We start from the raw sequence: 19904 nt of genomic DNA on the forward strand, positions 1-19904 counted from the left end.
TCTAATAAGGGGTATTTGTAATTTTTCAAACCACAAGGGATAATTTATATTTTAAACAAACCTTAGGGGGTGTATTTGTAATTTATCCAAATTAATTAATATCATTTTTAGTAATTTCATTTTAGGTTATTATTACAATAAAATAAAAATAAAAAACTAAAAAATGAGGGATTCAAAATAATTGATGGGGTGCTAATAGCAGCACTCGTCAATTATTCTTTTTTTTTTGATAAATTACACTTTGTCCTTTTATATTTAGTCATTTTCTCATTTTCGATTTTAAAGTTTATTTTTTCTCACTTTGACTTTCTATGTTTTAAGTTTTTCCCAATTTGCTTAGAAACTTAATTTTTATTAAAAATTAGACAGAAAATGACACATTAACAGTCACGTGACATAAAAATATTTTATTATATAACTAATATCTCTAATATAAACTTAAATTGTAATATAATAATATATTTTTTAGTTATATGACAGTTATTATGGTATTATTTGTTTAATTTTAAACAAAAATTAACTTCAAAAGTAACTTGAGAGAAACTTGAAACAATGTCGAAAGTGGGAAAAAACAATAATTACATCGTTCTCATTAGTAGAGAACAGACAATAATTTTTATCGAAAGGGAAAACAAGATATAAATCGACCGACCATATGAAATCCTTTCCACGACTCTTTCGCATTTTGTTTTTATTTTTTATTTTGTTATTTAAAGTTTAAAATATCAATTTGGTTTTATTTTTTATTTTGTTATTAAAAGTTTAAAATTTCTCTTTGGTTCAAACTTATAATATGATTTTTTTTTTGTGTGAAATTTTTTACTTTTAAGCTTCGTTTCAACTAGAAATTTTTTTTTTAAAAAAATTCAATTAAAAAAAAGTCATTAGGAACAAAAATAAATAAAATTTTAAAACTTTTTTGATAAAAAAAATATTTTTATAATTTCCATTCCTGTATATAAAGAGTGAATACTGCTTTGACGAAACTTTTGGCATTGCAAAAAGTACTCAGGCCTCGTTTGGCAAGAGGCTATTTTAGTCAATTAGTCAAAAAGTTACTAAATTAGCCAAAAAGCCAACAACCCATACCAAAAAGTCAAAGATTCTCTTTTCTCTCTACTTTTTGCACATCTTTTCGTAATTAGCAAAAAAGTCATCCCAAACATACAAGTTTTTTTTACCTACCTTTTTAACCAAACAGCCAAAAAATTACTAAATTAGCCTGTTCCCAAATGAGACATCAATTATCCTTTTACCTCATAATGTCATCATTATCATCGACATTATCTTCTCATCTCAATTCATGCAATGCATCATATTATCATCATCTTCACTTCCCAACTCATGTAATCCAAATCATCATCAATCTCTCGATCAAATTTTTGTTTTTGTCGAAATTACTCAATTGCCTTTATGTATGTATTATTTATACTATTATATATAAAGCCTTTTCATAATATTGATGTCTCGAGATTTGCTTAATTTATGTAGAAGGAGCGCTTTGCGTAGATCCTAAGATTAGTTAAGGTACGTCTGAACACAGGTCATAAAAAAATCAGTCCCGCTTAGTAGCTCGGATATATTGAGGCTCGAATGGCCCAATTTCTTTGTCCACCTCAGATTCCTTGTGCACCCCCATCTCTGTTCAGTCACACCTTTCATTGCAAATAAAAAAAAAGAAAAAGAGAAAAGAACAGAGAATAGAGAAATGGGCGACCGACTAACCTAGCTAAATAGTGAGAGGAGAGGAGCATTGACTGGGTAACAGAGAGTAGAGAGAGAGGAGCTGACCTGTGTGTCGCCGACCAGGCTACGTCTGCTACTGTGTGTGCCGCAAGGGTGCTGCTGCTGCTGTGTGTGCCGTATTAGTTAGATTTGCTTGTGTCCACCGAAAAGGTAATTAGCTCCTTCAAACTCAAGGCTTCACTAGCTAGTCATCGTATATTTATTTTTTAATTTTCCGCCATAATGACAGTCTCTCAAATCAAATCTCTCTGGATTGGCTTTGGTGGTGGTGGTGGTGGTGGGCTTCACTTGTTCTATCTTCATCAGCTTTCAGGTCAGTTTATTAGTATTCCAAGAGTTTCGTAATCTCATACTGAATTGTTTTTAGGGTTTTTCTTCTTCTTTTTTTTTTCAAAACATTTTCTCTCCTTTAATTGGCATGTTATGTGATGTGATTGGGGAAATAAAGATTGTTTGATTAGATTGCAAATTGATACATATATGTATTGATTGTTCATCTGACCTAATTGTTTATCTGTGTTTCGGCACTTCAACTGGTTCAATTCCCTGTGTCATCTATTGCTATAGGGCTAACTATGCTGAACTTCTTGTTCCAAGAATGCTGATTATGATAATTTTCTATTGGTATAGTGGTAATTTTCAGTCTGAAATAGAAGTGTAAAAATAAACCTGTAAATGGAAGAAGGATTTTAGGAAAACTGTGAAACTTAAATTGTTATTATTATTTTGAAGCTACAATGAATATTGATTCAAACAATAATTCAGTAAGTTTGGTAGAGAGAGGGAGAGAGAGACTGAATGAAGTGTGTTTGTTATATTCAATATATTGTTTACACGTGATGATTCTCATTTATAAAGAGGAGAACCGAAAGAAGAAATAGACAACATAATTAAAGCTATGCACTATGTATACATAATAATGAAAGTGTTGTGTCTTTATATCCTTTACAGCTTACAGCTAATGTATATAATATATACTAACATCCCCTCGCAAACTCAAGGAGGGTAGGCATCCACCAAGTTAAGTTTGGAAACGAGATCATTGAAGCGCCCAGGAGGATGAGCCTTGGTGAAAACATCAGCAGGTTGATCGGCAGAAGCAATAGAGAGAAGAAGAACAGTACCACATGTAACATGCTGTCGAATGAAATGACAATCAATCTCAATATTCTTGGTGCGATCATGAAAAACATCATTGTGAGCAATCTGAATGGCACTCTGATTGTCACAATAGAGAGAGGTAGCGCCAGAAGAAGAAACACCCATATCAACAAGAAGCCAGCGAAGCTAGAGAAGTTCCTGAGTAGTATCAGCAAGAGCTCGGTATTTAGCTTCGATACTAGAGCGGGCAGTGAGGGATTGTTTCTTGCTGCGCTAAGTAAGAAGAGAATCCCCTAAGAATAAATAGAAACTCGTGGTGGAGCGTCGATCTGTAGGATCCCCAGCCCAATCAACATCAAAAAAGGCACACAGTTCAAGAGAAGAGGAACCAGAGTAGTGAAGGCCATGGAACAGAGTGCCTTTGAGGTAGCGAAGGATGCGGAGTAGAACAATATAGTGGGAAGTGGGAGGAGCTGACATGTAGTGACTAACAATGTGAACAACATAGGCAATGTCAAGATGAGTCACAGTGAGATAGACAAGACTACCGACTAGCTGGCGATAAAGAGTAGCATTAGAGAGGAGATCTCCATCGAGAGGAGTGAGACGAATCTGAGGATCAACTGGAGTAGAGGTAGTTTTGCAACCAGTAAGACCAGCACGGGCCAGAATATCGGATGCATATTTGGCATGGGACAAATAGGAACCGGTAGAATCATAGAAGACTTCAAGACCTAAGAAGTAGTTAAGAGTACCAAGGTCCTTCATCTCAAACTGACGGTGGAGAAAACGTTTGAGGTGAAGAATACCAGCTGCATCATTACCAGTGATAATCATATCATCCACATAAAGAAGGAGAAGAGTGGTACCATGAAGAGTAGTCTATATAAATAAAGCATAGTCATAGGAGCTAGAGGTGAACCTAAAGTCATGAATGGTAGAACTGAACTTAGTAAACCAAGTGCGGGGTGCCTGCTTGAGACCATAGAGGGCACGCTGCAGTTTGCAAACCTTATGAATGGGATAAGTAGACCCAGGTGGAGGTTGTATGTAGACCTCCTCAAGAAGATTACCATTAAGGAAGGCACTCTTGACATCCATCTGAAAGAGGTCCCAGTGGCGAGCAGCAGTAACAACAAGCAAATTGTGAACAGAGGTAAGTCGAGCAACAAGGGAGAAAGTCTCCTCATAATCAATGCCATATTCCTAGTTGAAACCTTTGGCAACAAGACGAGCTTTGTAGTGCTTAATAGAGCCATCAGAATGAGTCTTGATTTTGTAGACCTATTTGCAGCCAATTGCAGTCTTGCCAGAAGGAAGATCAACAACATCCCAAGTATGAATTTTGTCCAAAGCCTGAAGTTCATCAGTCATAGCTTGCTGCCAAAAAGGCTTAGTACAAGTCTCACGATGGAAGATAGGTTCATAAGTAGAAGTGTAGCAGACCCAACAATATAATCACAAAGATGAATAACTGGTTGAGTTACCCGGTGCGGCTGACCAGTGAGAAAATCGGTAGGGGGAAGAGCTGGCAAAGAAGGAGGAGACGGACTAAAAGGTGCAAGGAGAGGTGGACCATCAAGGAGAACAGTCTGGCCGGGATCAGGGATCAACAAGGGCGTCTCGATGAAGGAGGAACCTGTATCAAAGTTATTAGAGAAGAGATCTAGGGAAGGATTAGTAAAGATGATCGGAGTAGAGAGTGCAAGTAAGTGAAAGGAGGAGAGAGAGGAAAACATTTTGTGCTCCCAGAAAACTACATGCCAGGAGATACGAAGACACTTAAAGAGAGGATCCCAATAGCGAAAGCTTTTATGTTTAATCCCATATCCAAGAAAGCAGCAAAGACGAGAACGAGGTTCAAGTTTGGTGTGTTCATGGGATTGAAGTAGAACAAAGCAGGCAGAGCCAAAAACCCGAAGATTGGTGTATGGAGGGGGAGTGCCATGTAGACGTTTAAAGGGAGTTTGATTATGCATGACAGGGGAAGGAACACAATTGATAGTGTACACAGCAGTAAGGCAGCCTCTCCCTAAAAGTTTTCAGGGCAGGAAGACGAGAGAAGGAGAGCGCGAGTAGTGTCAAGAATATGCCTATGTTTCTGTTCAGCACGCCTATTTTGTTGGGACGTGCCAGCACAAGAACGATGAGGCTGAGTACCATGACTCTGAGAAAGGAAAGGAAATCGGTATTCTGATATTCCATAGCATTGTTAGAGCGAAAAATTTTAATGGTTTTTGAAAATTGGGTGTGGACCATTTTGGCAAAGCTATAATAAAGATGTTTAAGTTCAAACCCAGTTTTCATGAGAAAAAGCCAAGTAAACCGTGAATAATCATCAATAAAAACAACAAAATAACGAGATCCCCTCATAGTAGTAGTAGGGGATGGGCCTCAAATATCGGAATGTATGAGATCAAAAGGAGCACGGGAAACAGAAGGACTTTTATTGAATGATAAAACAAGTGGTTTTGCGAGTTGACAGGGTATACAATCGAAAGTATCTTGAAGTACATGACCCAATTGACCACTAGAAACCAAAGACTTTAAGCGACTAATAGAAAGATGTCCTAAGTGACAATACCAAAGACGAAAATGAGATAAAGAGGAAGTAGATGCAGGAGCAGCGATCTGTGGGGAGTCTGGAACATGAAGTTGAATGAGTTCATAGAGACGTCCATGCTTATGGTTGATCCCAATAGTCTGTTCTATCTGAGGGTCCTGCACCAAACAACCATTAGTAGAAAATGTGACGATTAGACCAAGCTCACATAATTGACTAATAGAGATAAGATTTAAGGTGAGAGCAGGGATATGATAAACTTGAGGTAAAGATAACTGAGATCTGGAAACAGTCCCAACATGACTGACAGACATGAGAGAATCATCAGCAGTATGAATGGAGAGAAGATGAGTAGAGGGAGAGATGAAAGAGAATATAGTAGAGCTGGAAGTCATATGATTACAATAGGCAAAGTCAAAATACCAAGAAGAGTTACCTGGAGCCACAGACAAAGCAGTAGGAGGAGGTATACCAGAGGTGGAGATAAGCTATTTGAACATGGCCTCAACATCAATTTGAGAAAAAACAGGGGTAGATTGAGTAGGAGACTCAGAGAAATCCTCAGAGGCAGCAGCAGCAGTGCGATTAAACTAACGATGAGAGCTCCCTCTAGAAGGGCCACCGCGAGAGGAGTGGCTAGTGGAAGATGACTGGAATGGATTGCGAAAACAATCCTGCTGCAGATGACCAGGACCAAGTTTGTTGCAATATCGGCAGAATCGGACAGGGCAATGAACCAAAAGATGAGTACAAGGAAGGCCCCGATTTTGACAATAGATGCAAGTAGTGGACCGTTGGGTCGGTGAGGGCCGTGGCTGAGGAGTGGCAAGAACAGAGTCCATATGATGAGTTTGGAGAGTAGCAAGACGAGTCTCCTCAGATAACAGCTCATAAATAGCCTGTTCAAGAGTGGGCAATGGAAGACGATGAAGAAGACAGGCACGCACGGGCTCAAAAGAGGGAGTGAGAGCCATGAGAAAGTGGATCAACCGTTGCTAATTACGATAGGTAGTGAATAAAGCAGTATCTTCTCGGTAAGGCCATGTCGGTTCTGAGAGAGCAAGCTGGTCCCAAACAAAATACATTTGAGAAAGAAAGTCATTAATAGATTGACTGGATTCTTGGCGCATGCGGTGAAGTTGACTTTGAAGTTGATACTAATGGGCAAGACCGGTAGTCTGGTATCGATCTCTCAAAAAATCCCAAATGTCTTTAGCAGGATTAGAAACAGAGTCAAGTTGAAAACGGCCAAACTGAAGACTAATAGAGGGAATAGAGGTATTCCGAAGCCAAGTAATGATTTGGTAGTTTTTACTGTCCCAATCTTTGAGTCGATCTGCATATGTGGCAGTAGATTCAGTGTCCTCTTTCACCGGTTTGGTCATATTCCCGATGATAATACGCCAAAGTTTCTGTCCTTTAAGGAAGAAAGACATGGCTTAGGCCCACAGTACATAATTGGAACCATTAAGAAGAACATAAATTGGATTAGAGGCATCATGGCGATCCATATTAAAAGTGGAGTAGGACTAAATATATAGGAGTAGGCCTGTAGGAGCAAAATTTGGTAAAACAGAGCGTACCAGTGAGTTCGAAAGGTTGAAAATAGCTGGAAAAGGGGCTGCTGTGCGGAGATGACGTCAGTGGAGGGGAAATGATGTCAGCGGTGCACAATAGCAGACTGAAGGCGGCGCACAATAGCATGAAGAGCACGTGACGCACCGTAGCAGAACGACGCACGCGAGTGTAAAATAGCAGAACTACGCATGCGGGTGCAAAATAGCAGAACTACGCACGCGGGGCGCACGGAAGCAGAACGGTGCACGCGGGTGCAAAATAGCAAAACTGCACACGTGAGGCGCACAACAATAGGCGCGACGCACGCAGGTGCAGGGCTGACGTCAGATGTTGACGTGAGCAAGCAACGGAGGGGTGTGTGAATGACGCGTGTGGGAGAGGCGACGGAAGCTGAGACGCGCCGAGCACAAAAGTGGCGTGTGATAGCGCGTGACGGCCATTTTGGTGATGGGGGTGGTGCCGTTGGAATCGTGAGGTGATTTTGAGCAAGATGGTGTAGTGCCACTGTGTACAAGACTAAGCACCAAAAACAGAAAATGCCAGGAGTGTAGAACTGGGCTCTGATACCATGTAAGTTTGGTAGAGAGAGAGAGAGAGAGACTGAATGAAGTGTGTTTGTTATATTCAGTATATTGTTTATAGGTGATGATTCTCATTTATAGAGAGGAGAACCGAAAGAAGAAATAGACAACATAATTAAAGTTATGCACTATGTAGACATAATAATGAAAGTGTTGTGCCTTTACATCCTTTACAGCTTACAGCTAATGTATATAATATATACTAACAAATTCATTCAATGAGAGTAAAGAAGTTGAAGAAGAGGATAACAATCTTTCAGTTAATGAGAGTGGTGAAGTTGAAGAACCGAAGAAGGGGATGTGTTTCAATAATCTTTGAGGTCCAATTTCTTCACAAGACCTACTATAATTGTGTGTGAGGAACAATCTGCTATGAAGGAGTGTTCAAGAACAGATCTCATCATGCCTGGGATTGAAAAATATTGGCACCAATTTGTTCATTGGATTAGCTCTTGTTGATGTTCTTGGATTGAAAAATCTGACATATTTCCATATTTCCTGTAATGTGTTTGTGGGGAAGATTCCAAATATCTTTTGACTTTTTCATATGCTTGCTGGTATATAGTAATGTACAATCCCAAATTAATAAATAAGCCATCAAAAGTTATTGATACCTTTCAATCAATTCTCGATTGACATTCTTACTATCGTAAAAACTCACTCATTTGCATCATTAAGTACAAAAAAATACAAAATAGAAAACAAGTTTTTGATTACATTCATTTCATTCGCCAACACGTTCGAAACTTACATGATAAAGTGCAAAAAGACATAAAAAACAATGACATAAATCATTGCCTTCAAGTTCTTCTCCATCCTTTGTAGCCTTTTACCCTTAGTAGCAGGAATCGTGGGAAGGGGAGACGATTCTCGTCTAGAATCGTGATTTAACAATTCGTAGCAAGAATTGTGTTAGAATTGCTTTCCCATTGAGATAGAATCGCGGATCTAACTGGATGGGAACGCTCAAGCTAAGGATTTGTGTTTCACAGCAACAACAAAGAAGAAGAAGAAGAAGGGGAGAGAGAGAGAGAGAGAGAGAGAGAGAGAGAGAGAGAAAGAGAGAGAGAGAGAGAGAGAGAGAATCGCAAGGAAAAGAAAAACTTGATATGGACTTGAGATTAGGGCTGCGAAAGTGGAGATTGCGCTGTCTTCTTCTATGTATTTGCTTCTCAAGCTTTGACCTTCATCTTCTTATTCTTCATCTCTCAAGCTTTGTGCTTCGCAGACGTCTTCTTTTTCTCATTAGATGGCGTTGTTGTCGTCTTCTTCTTCGTCTCTCTCTTTCTCCCTCTCCCTCCCTCCTTCCCCGTTCGAGACTGAAAAGTCATTTAGTACTTAAATTTCTTATTTTTCATTTATATGAGTGTATATTTTATATTATAAATTAACATCTGTTCATTTAATTCTAGTTACGTCTTAATGCCATATTTATACAAAATGACTTTTGATTTAACCATTCTCTTTTTACAATTAATGAAATCTGCCTTGTTGGTTGTGATTGCACAAATATATATAAATTGCACCTAACTAATTTATTATCTTGAGTTGGCCAGCTCAAAAAATGAGTGTTTAAAATGAATATTTATTTATGTTTAAAATAATGTTTATTTGTTATTTAGTTGTAAATTTTTATGTTGTGTTTAATTAATTAGATATTATATAAAATAAAAAAATAATATAAATATTTTAGAATAAATGAAAAAAATCTAATGAAAGTATATAATTATAATATTTTAACATATGATTTTTCATATATATATATATATATATATTTAATTTGTAACATATATTTTCATTATTATTAGAGAAAAAAAAAATATAATCTTATAATATATTTATATATATATATATATTGTATTATTTAATATATATACAAATGCTCTCTATCAACGATTCTTGGAATGACTACGATTCCCCGCTCCAACTCCCGCTCTTGCTTCGTGCAACTAAGCTTCTACCATGCTCATAAATTTCATTGTCCATCTCACAAAGCCTTCTCTGTAGATCATTTAATTCTTCTGTTCTTATAGCTTTCCGAGGTCTAACATTGAAACGAATTGTGGAGCTAGTGTCGTCATCATCCTCATCTACGAATTTAAAGTAATGACAGTGTTCCTTATGACTCTACAATCCAAAAGAATTAGTTAATCAAATCACAGAAATAAGTTTGTACTCAGTAAGAGATCTAATTGTATAATAGATACTTACATATTTTGATGGGCAAATAAAGAACAAACGTCATTGGTTGCCATTCTCATTTGTGCATACAGTATACATCGTCGCAGTTCTCCCACAATCACACAATCTTGGTTTTAACCTTATGGCCCCGTTTGGTAGAGCTGTGGGAAAGTGATTATAGCTTATTGCTTAACAGCTTATAACTTATACCTGTGAACATAAGCTGATTTTTGACTTATAAATTAAGCTTCTCCTCCCCCACTCAAAGAATAAGTTGATTTTTGACTTACAAAAAGTTATAAGCTGTATTGTTAAGCTGAACCAAACACATCAAAATAGCTTAAATTAAGCTATAAGCTGAAAATAAGCCCTACCAAACAGGGCCTATGTTGCGATTATTAGTAGAAGAAGAAGCCACAATTCTGTAATTTGCATACATAATACCTAACACATTTGAAAGCCATAGCTTCATCTAAATTGTTATGCTTTGAAGCAGTTTGTAAATTGTTAATAGATTTATAGATTTGTATGACAGATTTATAACAGATTTCAACACATATTTATCTGTTATTATAACAGATTTTACAGATTTCAACATACAGATTTACAGATTTATAGTTTTACAGATTTCAAGCAAATCTGAAAACAGATGTTGGAACTTAAAACCTAAAAATCCAAAATTCAACACGGATTTCAAATCCACAACACAGATTCGTATAATAGATTTATAACATATTTATAACAGATTTTAACACATATTTATCTGTTATTATAACGGATTTACAGATTTCAACATACAGATTTACAGATTTGAACACAGATTTATAATTTTACAGATTTCAAGCAAAACTGAATACGTGTATTTTAAGCAAACCAAATACGTGTATTTTAAAGAACAGATTTCCACATTTCAGATGCACAAACAAAACATTCTTCGGATTTCTACAGAGGATAATTATTCACCATCAAACACATCACAAATTCAAGGCCAATCGCAAACCCTAACACAAATTAAAAGCAAAATCCAAACCCAAACAGTCACAATCGACTAATTTCTACAGAAATTGAAGCCAAAACACAAATCTTAGATTTGCGATTTTAGGTTTACCTCAGTTGCCGTTTTTTCTCGTAGGTTTTTCTGTGTTGTTCGCCGTTGTTCGCTGTTGAGATATGCTTCCCATATCAGATATATATCACAGATATACATCCATGATTCTATCCTTATCATTATTTGTATCTATCCCTATCTCATAGCATGTATAAATAGAATAGCATATTCATGGAACTAATATAATACAAAAACTATTTTCACTTTAACTCAATAAATATTTTACAGCAGATTGTTCAAGTTGGTATTAGAGCCAATGGCCTCTGAAATTTCATCCTCCGATATTACCACTCCTTCAGCCAAAGCCCCTTCACCCATCTCCCTTCCTCATGCTCATCACTTTATCTCTCTTAAACTCACATCTAAAAATTTTCTGTATTGGAAAACTCAACTTCTTCCTTACCTTTGTGGCCAACAAATCTACCCGTATATTGACGGTTCCTCCTCTTGTCCACCATCCACCATTGACATGGATGGTGTCTCCACTCCCAATCCAGCACATGCGACTTGGCAGTGTCAAGATCAACTCATTATGAGCCTTCTCAGTGCCTCTCTCTCGGATGAAATATTCCCTCTTGCCATTGAATGCACCTCTTCTTCTGATCTTTGGCTCACACTAGAGCAATCCCTAGCCTCGCCTTCTCATACTTGCCTTCTCCAACTCCGTTTGAGTCTTCAACAATTAAAACAAAATGATTGCCCAGCCACTGCTTTTCTCCATGACGCCAAAACTATTGCCGATGAACTTGCTGTTGCCGACACTCCTCTTTCCCCTTCCGAGTTCAACCTGTATGTTTATCAAGGCCTTCATCCTGATTTCAAGGATCTTGTCACGACCCTCACGGCTCGCCCAGACCCTGTTTCATTTTCGAAACTCCACAGTCTCCTTTTAAGTCATGAGTTCCTTCATCGCAACACGACCACCCCCACTCCGACACTTGTTCTGCATGCCCACTTTGCTCAACCCACATCTCGTGGTCGTTCGCGTGGTGGTTTTTCCCGTGGCCGTGGTCGTGGTCGTGGGCGCGATGGACAAGACCGAACTCCTCCTAACTTTGGCTCCTCTTCAGGCTCTCACCCTTTCTCTGCTGGTTCGGGCGTCCTCCCCACTCCACCTGCTGTTCAACGTCTCCGCTGTCAAATTTGTAATCGGCCCAATTACACTGCTCCTCAATGCTATCACCGGTTTGATCGCATGGTTGCTCCAAGTGCTCATTTCACTAGTTACGGTTCCGAACCCACTTCCAATACAAATGGTGGCTTGAGTTCTCCTCCTTCCTCCCATCTTGATTGGTTTCCGGATACCGGTGCCACACACCATGTCACTACTGATCTCGCTTCTCTATCTCACATTGACAGCTACCATGGCACCTCCCTTTTTCGCGTTGGCAATGGTATGGACATTCCGATCTCACACATTGGTTCCTCTACTCTTCATTCCCCCTCTCATTCATTTCATCTTAATTCTATTCTTCACGTTCCTACTTTTCAAAAATCTTTACTTTCTGTCCATCAATTTACTAAACATAATAATGTGTTTTTTGAATTTTATTCCACATATTTTTTGATTAAGGACCAACTCCTAAGAAAACTCTTTTTCACGGCAAGAATGAAGGCGGTCTCTATCGGCTTTCTCCAACCTTTCCTCAATCTCCCACAGCTCTCTCCTCTGAAGTTGTGTCTTCTCTTTGTTGGCACCATCGACTTGGTCATTTGCATGAGCGTGTTCTTCATTCAATCCGTCAATCTCACACTCTTCCTGTTCAGCATCCACGGACTCACGCACCATTGTGTCATGCCTGTCCTCTTGGCAAATCCTCCAGACTATCCCTACCATCCTTGTCTCGTCGTAGTTTAGCTCATTTGGATTTAATTTTTAGTGATGTTTGGGGTCCTTCCCCATTTCTTTCCCATGAAGGTCATAAATATTTTGTAATCTTTGTGGATGATTTTTCTAAGTTCATTTGGTATTTTTCCATGTTCAATAAATCTGATGTTTTTAATATTTTTCACACTTTCAAAACTATGGTGGAACGGCAGTTTTCTCGCAAAATTAAAGTTATGCAAATTGATTGGGGTGGTGAATAAAAATTTGTAGACGGGCGATTTGGAAAACAAGCATTGAATGGGGGAGAGATTGTGAATGACTTTAGAGGGCATTCGGTTAATGAGGTAGACGGCAGTGTCAAATGCAAAATGCCAAAATTTATAAGCTAAGCCATGAGTTCTCCCTCAAAGATCTTGGTGCTTTGCATTACTTCTTGGGCATTGAAGCTTGCAAACACTCTCACAATCTACTGCTCTCTCAACGCAAATACATCCTGGATCTCCTCCATAAATCAGGATTGTTGCTTGCCAAGCCCGTTCAAACACCTTTTGCTACTACTACCAAGCTTACTTCAGCAATTGGCACTCCCATGAAGGACCCTTCCCATTATCGTATGGTGGTCGGTTCCTTGCAATATCTTACTTTTACTCGCCCGGACATTTCCTTCTCCGTCAACCGAGTTTGCCAATTTATGCACTCTCCCACCAAAGGCCATTGGCGGGCTGTCAAACGGATTCTTCGGTACCTCAAAGATACCTCTCATTATGGTCTCTTCCTTCAAACCACTTCTTCTACTCATCTTCAAGCTTTTTCCGATGCCGATTGGGCTAGTTCCATTGATGATCGCAAGTCCACCGGTGGTTATGCAATATATCTTGGTGATAATCTAATTTCATGGCCTTCTCGCAAGCAACGGACGGTGGCGCGATCCTCTACTGAGTCTGAATATCAAGCCTTAGCTGATGCTTCTGCTGAAATTTCTTGGCTACAATCTCTACTCACTGAACTTGGTATTCAGTTATCCTCTTCCCCAATTCTCTGGTGTGATAATCTTGGCGCCACCTACTTGTCTGCCAATCCGGTCTTCCATGCGCGAACCAAACATGTTGAAATTGATTTTCATTTTGTCAGGGACAAGGTTGCTTTTAAGGATCTCCAAATTCAATTTATCTCTACCAAAGATCAGATCGCCGATATTTTTACTAAAGGATTACCTTCCCAATCCTTTCATTTCTTTCGGGATAAGCTACAAATTTGCCCATTGGAATGTTTCGCTTGAGGGGGATTGTTGAGATATGCTTCCCATATCAGATATATATCACAGATATACATCCATGATTCTATCCTTATCATTATTTGTACCTATCCCTATCTCATAGCATCTATAAATAGAATAGCATATTCATGGAACTAATGTAATACAAAAACTATTTTCATTTTAACTCAATAAATATTTTACAGTAGATTGTTCAAGTTTTGCTAACGTTCACCGTCGTCGTCCTCCCACGTCGTCGATCAGAGAGCGATCAGAGGTCAGAGGGATGAAACAGATCTGGGATGAGAGATTTGGGATGACAGAGATTTGCTGAGCAGAGGTGAAAGTGAGTTGGGATGAGAGAGATCTGCTCAGAGTGATCTGGGATGAGAGCTTTTTGGCTTCAAATAGAGGTAGAGAGAAAGAGATAGCGAGGAAAGAGAAAATAATGACATCTGTAAATTCGGGCCATTCGAGCCATAAGTTTTCGAGCTACGAAGCATTTTGCTAAAAAAATACTCGAAACTATGATCATAGATTTGAAAAATAAGACACTTACTACTTGAATAGCACATACTATAGGTTAATTTATCTTTGTTATTATTCTTATAATATATATATATATATATATGTATATATATATTTTGAATTACGTATGCATTGCTTGTGCGAACAACTAATAATATGTAAATACCTGAGTTGGTGTTGACATTTTTGTATCATACCATATTTATTTCCAAAATAAGTGTAAATAATTATATAATTTCAACATATATAATATTTTAAATTTATGAGCAAATATTTAACCTAATGGAGTTCTGGCATGTATATTAGATATTTTTAAATTATAGAATTTTATAAATTTTATTTAAGATTCTTTATATTTCATAACATGATGTAAGGGTGGAAATTTGCGATGCGACGCGATACGATAACACGACTCAAATCGTATATGAAATTAGTGGGTTACATTTGACCATTTATTGACCCAAACACATATATGATTCAACCTGATAACACGAATATTAAATAGATTGTGTTAATGTCAAATTTGTATAATACGAAATCGACACGGATAACCCATATAATGAAAAATTAGTTACAAATTTAATATTATTTCCACTTAAGAGTATCATGACATTTTTTAATATCTTACGTAATTACATTTAATTTATTAAATTGTATGTAAAATATGATTTTAAGTTTAATATAAGTTTTTGCTTTTAATTGAAGTTAATGTTTTTTTTGTTGTTGTTAATTATTTGAATTAATCTAGTAAACAATATAATAATGAAATATAAATTTTATAAAGTAAGAAAATAAAATAAAATTGAAATCAAATATCTTTATAAATATTTTCATTTAATAGAGATTAGTTGAGTTAAATTTAATTTGTGAAGAAATTTTATTTTATTTTTTCATACATTTGATAGTTAATAGTGAAATTTATTGACATGATACATTAGAACAACACAAATAAGACACAGACCGAAAACGACATGACATAACATGATAACATGAAATAATAAATGAGTTGGGTTAGTGTTAAAATAATTCTGACACGAATCCGAGATGACACGACATGAATATGACCCAACACAACATGAAACCCACCTCTAATGTGGTATTTTTCTATCTAATTTTGAACAAAATTTAATTTTAAGAATAAATTGGGAAAAACTTAAAACATGATGGGTTAAAGTGAGAAAAATAAAATTTAAGAGGCAAAGTAAAAAAAATAACCATACATAAAAGGGCAAAATGTAGGCTGCGTTTGATTTAGTTTTAGAATTATGATTTGAGTTCGGAGTTGTGTTTTGAGTTTTTGAATCATGATTTGAGAAGATAAAATTTGTTTGGTTATGACTTTTGAAAATAGTTTTGGAATGATTTGTAATTATTATTATTATTATTTTTGATTGATTAATGTATAAAATGTAAGAGAATATAAGACGAGAGAGGAGAAATGAGAAAAAAAATCATTAATTAATTGAATAATAATAATAAAATAAAAGGAGTAGGGAAAATTTTTAAATTATATTTTAAAAATATATTTGATTAACATATTTCATCCAAAAATGCTTCTGGCCTTTAAATCTTCATCACTAATATGAATGGCAATGGGCCGGGGCGAGGCTGGGGATCACCCTCCCTGTCCCTGATCCCCGAAGCTGCAAAACTCCCTGTCCCCGCGCCCCGATCTCCGGCGGGGAACTCACCACTCCCCTCACCCCGCCCCCTAACAAGGATCGGGTTTCCCCGACCCTGGAAAATCCCTGTAACTCTCTCTCTCTCTTTTTCTGTTTTTAGCTTTCTCTCTCGATAATAAATCATTAATGTGGGGATATATTTTCTGAGTACCAACACGTGGCCAAGGTGACGCCGACGTGTCAGCCGAGGTGCCACGTGTCCTGGTCATTGCGCCAAGGTTATCTCGGCGTTGCCGAGGTTATCTCCGAAGATATCGGAATCCGAGATAAACGGATAAGAGATAAGGGACAAAAGTCCTAGAATAAAGAGGAGACTTAGCCAAGATGAGGATAAAGCTCTTAGGGAGTTTATCTTTATCTCTTGAAGAGTCCAAAGTAAGTACTGAATTGGAGTCCATAGAAGTCAGGCTTCTAGTGGGACTGGGAGGAAGTTAACTATAAAAGAGAGGCACCCCCGTGGGTCTAAGGTACGCAGTTTACGCTTTGAATAGTGAGTTTAGCACTTGATTATCTTTGAGAGATGACTTGATCGTCGGAGTGTCCCCGGGTGGAAGAACCACCGCCGGAGCCTTTTCTTTCTGTTACAGGTTAGCTGAAGTCATCTATTCTGCCAGTGCTCTCCAACTGAATACTGAGTCGGGCAGTGTGGTCAGAAAATCACCCACACAATTTGACATTGTAGACACCTCATTTTTGACCGACCTTAAGACTCAGACGTCACCGATTGAGCGCTTGGTGATGTCGCATATTGTGCTCGTTCAGAAGTTTCAGAGTCCCGGCTGCAAGCCTTGCTTCCGGACTTCCGGACTCTTTCGTGTCTTGCCTCGGTTTGTGAACTAGGCTCTGTTTTCTCTGTTTTCTCTTCCCGAAGGGAGGGAGAGGTCTCGTAGATCATCTCTCAGTGGCCGTAGGCTACGTTTCGTGGTCGTAGGCCATTTTTTTCGTTTGGAGCCCGGTTTTCAGTTTTTCGGAGTCATTGACCGTGTGCCTCGGTTCGGGACCGCTTAACCACCTCCGTTTGCTCCGGTTTTTGGCATACACCTTATCTCCTCCCTTTTGAGGGACACTGTGGTCCGAGAGACCAACTTCGTGGTCGAACGCCACTTCCGGTGCCTAACAGCCTGTTTTCGGGGCCCCGAACTGCATGTTTCGGCCCCCGAACCTCCGTTTTGCATCCGTCATGGTTCATTTTTGGTGGAGACCTTATTTTCATTGTTAGAAAGGTTGTAGGAGAGTGGGAGGCCAGCAATTTTTTCGAAAAACTAGCTTTTTTTGGTCAAAAGTGATTCAGCATGAATCCGGGAAGGAGGAAAACATCTGCGTGGCTTCACCAAAACGGGCATAACTCTTTGCACAGGAGGAATTAAGATATGGGGCCATCATCGTTGGAAAGCTTACTTCCGGGGCTTCATTTTTCACTCAAGAATCTCCTAGAGCCAAGTCCAGGTGGAGGAGATATGGTTGGTTGAAATCCATTTGGACCGAATCTGCGCGGCTTCACCAAAACAGGCATAACTTTTTGCACAGGAGGAATTTTGATGCAAGGTTTGCGGCATTGGAAAGCTTACTTCCGGGGCTTCATCCTAGAGGGTGACCGGCCACCTTGACCCTTTTGACCTGGTCGACCGGCCACCTAAACTGGTCGGCCAGCCACTTGCCTGGTCGGTTGACCACTTTGGCCCTTTTGAGCTGGCCGGCCATTCTTGCCCCTGTGAGTGTATTCCAGCTGTACCAGCTATTCTGCACTTGACCCACTGTTCGAGGGGCTCCCCTTTTGGGCGGAAATTTGAATTGTTTTTTCCCTCTTTTTCTCCACCCCTCTCCCTCTATATAACCAGCCTCTCCCCTTCATTTCTGAGGGTTACAAAACTTGGTTAGGGCATTATACATACAACTTCCATATCTCTCTTATCCAAGCTCCAAAACCCTAATTTCTTGGCCAGTTTTACCCTACAACCCATAGCACCACACCTCTACACTCCATTCTAGCACTTTGGAGGACATTTGAAGAGGTTGGAAGCTCACAAATTTGGTCCAAAAGTTGCTGGTTTGCTGCTCTTCAAGGGTGAGTACTCTCTTCCCCTTTTCTAGTCTTTTCTTACTTCATCTATAAGCCATATTTGCTTACATTTTTGGGCTCCGACCCAAACTAGAAATAGTCATATTTTGAGCTCACTTCATGTTTGATCAAGGGTTTTTCTCTGTTTGAAGTCTCCTACTGTCCCTTGTCTCTAATATCTCTTTTAGGGCCATTTTTGCATGATAGATTAGTCCTACTTGTGTTCATTTTTGAGAGTTGTCATAAACTGAAAAATATCTTGTTTTAATCTCATCTTCAAGTTTGTTTGAGGTCCCATTTTTTTTTGAGATCATATGCCTCCTTGTATGCTTGATTGTCTCTGATTTTGAGCCCTACACCTAAGCTCTTGTTGCATGCTTTGTTTGGCCATCTAGTCACTGAAATGCAGTGGATTTTCAGTGGCTAACACACTGTTTTGAGCCTCCAAATTAGAGGGGGGTGACCCCCTCTCACCTTGTTTTGTTTGATGGTCATTTTGGCCTTCCAAAGAGGCCCTATCTTGCATGCTTTGTTGATTGATTTCAGGGCCAATTTGGTGAGTTTTAGGGCTACCATATTTGATTTTCAGAGTTTTTTGTGCCATTCTAAGTGTCCTTGATGCATGTGCTTAATAACCCCTTGTATGCCCTTCCAAAGGAGCCCCTCATTTGTGCATGTGTTGGCTGCATTTCCATGCTTATTTAGGCATATTTTGGCATGTTTTGTTCATTGATTTTTTCTGATTTGGTGAGATTCCATATGCTTCATGCACTTGCCATGTAAACCATGTTTGCTAGTCGAACTTGTATGCTATGTTAGGCCATCTTGCTAACATCTTTTGGCCATGCTTTGAACTGGAAATATGCATGTTTTGGGACTGCCTTGGCTCTGTCTTCATGCTTCATACTCAAAAAATGCATGCTTTGTATAGCTATAAGTCATTCCATGTGCCTAGTTTCGAGTTTCGGGATTCATCTCATGCATCGGGTGCCATTTTTCCATGTTTCGGGGCCATTTTGTATCATATTTCAGCGCTGAAATTTGCATGTTTGCATACCATGTTTCATGCCTTGCCATGCCTTGTTAGAGTTGCATACTATGCCTTAGGTTCGATCCTCGGTTCGCGTGCATGTGTGCACGCATTTCGATAGTCTTATTTTCATCTCATGGCTACTGATGTGAGTGTGGCTGAGGTCCACTCATATTGGTGTAAGTCCATTGTGCATTGTGTATGCCATTTCATTTCATAGCATTGAGTATGCTAGGTTGTATGTTATAGCATTGTGTATGCCATGTTACATCGAGCATTGTGTATGCCATTTCATAGCATTGTGTATGCTAGGTCGCATGTTAGGATTGCATTCATGCATGTCATGCATATTGCATAGTGTTTGGGATAGGAGTTAGCCTAAGTACGGGAAACAAGGGACGTTTCGTACTCCAAGTGACGGAAGGTGTCTCAATTCCCTGTCGCCGACATTTCGGATTATCCATGATGGAGTCTAGGTCTTGTTGTGTCCATATGTGCATTCATTTCATATTGAGTCGTGCAAATCGACTCCTCGGCCATCATGCATTGAGATGCGTGATTGGTAGCACGAGGATCGAGGACTACACTCCCTGAAGAGTAGTCATGCATACATGTGTGAAAATACTTTGCCATGCCCCTTTGTTGCTCTCTGTTGCAGTAAATC

Source organism: Camellia sinensis, chromosome 3 (assembly GCF_055761805.1).
Source record: "Camellia sinensis isolate YWXY chromosome 3, ASM5576180v1, whole genome shotgun sequence".
NCBI classification, from domain to species: Eukaryota; Viridiplantae; Streptophyta; class Magnoliopsida; order Ericales; family Theaceae; genus Camellia; species Camellia sinensis.